This window comes from Branchiostoma belcheri, unplaced genomic scaffold (genome assembly GCF_001625305.1).
Source record: "Branchiostoma belcheri isolate BF01 breed outbred unplaced genomic scaffold, Haploidv18h27 scaffold364, whole genome shotgun sequence".
Lineage (NCBI taxonomy): Eukaryota > Metazoa > Chordata > Leptocardii > Amphioxiformes > Branchiostomatidae > Branchiostoma > Branchiostoma belcheri.
This window is the reverse complement of record NW_017803981.1, coordinates 73,081-76,452: the sequence shown is the minus strand read 5'-3', so window position 1 is coordinate 76,452 and position 3,372 is coordinate 73,081.

The window sequence follows — 3,372 nt, the reverse complement described above, 5'->3', positions numbered from 1 at the left end:
GTAACAGAACGTAAGATAGTCAAGGATATGAGAGGAAATAAAATCTTACACACACACAATTTACACGAATTTTGTTTATTTTTTCACTCGTCTGGTTCCCCGGACATCTTATACTAGCAACAGAGTTGATATATGAGTCATCAAGAGCTGATGGCGCTTCCCAGACGTGGGAATAGCGTTTGTCATTGACACACGCCGGCATAGTTTTCCCTGTCCTTGGTGCTGAATAGGCTTACCGGTCTCTTGACCAGGGGAGAGCGTGGGGGCACTTTGTGGCTGAGAATACTCCTTCCTTTTATCCCTTTCTGTCATATGCTACCGCCTGGGCTTGGCAAGGGTTATGAGGGATATTATCATCCAATTCTTTCCACTTTTTGCCAATTTTTGTTACCTTCTCCGAAACCGTTTGTATTTTCCGTATTTGTGATATGATCTTCACATTTAACGGGAGGGGTCCTAATTCCGACCTATGTTCCATACAAACGCACATACCTTTGGTAATAGTTTATTTGACTCAAAACCCGCGCAACATGAGCTATAATATTGACAGATAAAGATCACAACGATTAAAGCTGCATAGCTGTCCACTCTTGTGGTTATTTTTAGGCACGTCCTCCAATCCATAGCGCCGCAACAAGAAAATTTTTCAAACTAGTACGGAATTAGAGATAGGTCGTCATTAGGGCACCCCCCGTTACAGTTACGGTATGAAGAAAGCTGTACACATCCTCGTTTGAGGTTTTTACAACAAAGTGTGTCTCAGCATCATGGTGTAACGTTTTTAAATGCAAACATTTGTTGTAAGGCCAACTGTATCTTGAGGGTGGGTTATTTTACAAAATAACGCTTGAAAGATGAAACTTGTTATATAACGTTACCAATTAGAAAGATGTTGTCAACACATCGGCGACGCATGAAGAATCATACAAATGGTGTCTTTATTTGCAACATTTTCACTACATAAGTCACATACATGTAGTTTCCTTTATTCAAGAAAGATATTTGTTGACCATACTGTAAAAGGTACTCACATATTCTACACGGTGATTGTGCTCAGCTGAATGCTAACGTTGGATTAAATTGATCTCAAGTTGCATTTGTAAGATTGATATTAAGTCACCCAAGCTCTTTTAAATACCGTTATACATTGTGTGGTGAAATATGACTAAACGTTTTTTCTTCAAGAAGGGGCTTAGCTTGTTCACTGTTCTAATGTCAGCATCTCATGCATTTCTGATTTCCTCTACAGCTGCATTGTATGGCACGATTGAACGTCCGGTCATTCTAAATCTTATCTAAATACAATATAAGTTAAGAAAGATGTCACGAGTTACTTGAAGTTGTAATATATATATAATGTAATGTTAGGTACATTTAACAGAAGAGCTAATCTCTACCGTTCCCTAAATTATGATGCACCTGTCCAACATATATTGGCCCTAAAATCTCTTTGTACAAGTACAAGTACAAGTAACGATTCCCCCACAGCAATCATTAGTATGTTATAAACATGCACAACGGGTCGGTGTACGTGTATAAAACTGCTGAGCAAGCTTCTTTACACCTGAATGTCACGCTAAAGATAGTCACCATTTCTTTGCAACCATAAGCTAATTTTCATCTGGATGTTTAGTAGAAAACTCAGATGAGTGACGTCATTTCTCGTACATCTGGCCAAAAATTACACTAACGCGGGATCGCACATCTCATTTAAACGGATGCGGTTTCAACGTTAGACCAAAGACTCCCTCAGTGGTTGGACCAGGAGCGTCCTCTGGCGGCCGGAAGGTGAAGGACTGTAGCAGGGTCGAGAAGAACAGGAACAGTTCCATCCTGGCCAGCTGCTCACCAAGACACACACGTCGGCCTGGAAATAAAAAAGATTCCAAGTAGCAAAATCAGCCAACCGTCATGATGTTATGTAACATTCTTGTGGCAAGTATATCTCCAGGGCTGATACAAGGGCCTAAGGAATCAAAGGCTGATAATTACCTCCTGAAAAGGACATGAAAGACTCAGGCTTGTTGACGACGTTCCCTTCCGCGTCCAGAAACCTTCCGGGGTCAAACCGGTCCGGATCAGGCCAGTAGGCGGGGTCCATGTGGAGGGAGTACAGGTTTATCATCACCTGGATCAAGGAAAATAGAAAATACGTCCATCCACTCAAACACACAGTAAACAGAACATAAGAACTAGTACTCTTTCTATAACATTACATGTTGTTTACCCTCGGGCATGAACTTCTAAAAAATATCATGGATGTACCCTAGCTGTGTGCAAATGCATACAGAATTGCCTTCAAATATTTGATGTAAGATGTGTGGTCGTTTTCATTTATCACTTATTTTGGTGGATAGATCTATGGTTTCAGGACCCGAATATCCAAACTTGTCCAGCCCCCCAGAAAGCTATTGACGTGTTTGTATACTCCGTTACCATAGCAACGAGTCAGTCTAATTTTGTGTGTTTCCGGAAGTTCTAGGAATGAGTCTATGACTGGTCAGATACTGGTCAGTTTTCTGGACTATATTTTGGGCCCAGACAAATTTTACTTCGAAGTTGAAGAGCGTTGGCGTGTGGTCGCCGTTGACATGATGTTTCGATATGCATATCTAAACGCTAGAACTCCCACTACATCATCATCCCATACTGCATAGTAAAGTAGATTAGTCTGATAGTATGTTTGTTATCCCAAGGAGGTTAAATTGTATTTTTAAAACCTCCTTGGTTATTCCAAGGACATTCTACAACGGTAAAACGGGGCAGTACTTACTCTCCAAGCAGAGGTTGAATGGGAAGATTGTGACCTTTTTCTATGCCCCGTTTTTTTTCTGATACGGATACTGTCCGCGTGTTGGATACTATCTTTTTTGGCCACCAAAAGATCTGCTTGGAGATTAGTAGTACTCGTAACAGAAGATGCTATAATACCTTTTACCTTGTACATTTTTTGCGGCACTGATAAAGAAAGGAGTTCCTCATTGAATTAAGTTGAATTGCACCAGTGAAAGGATAAAATCAGTTAAGTCTAAAATCATTTTTTTTTCTTACAACGTTAATCATGGTTGTCAAGAGGATATTATAGGCTCCGGCGCCCCTTTAGCTTGGCCCCGACTTTAGATTGTTCGAGATATGACTTTATCTAATTAGTTTATTTAGTATATTTAGTTCAGAAAAGTGGTTTCTAGTTGCCTGTATCTCACTGATTGAAGCAGAACACATTTTATTTCTGAACTATGTTTTCCTTTTGTGAAATTTCGTTAACCTAACAAGACGTCGTCCATCATCATGATCGGCATGCACCACCCTCGGTCCAACGGCTCGCTCCAGCTAGTCTCTACCAGACTCCTTTGCAGGCTGAATAAGTAGTAG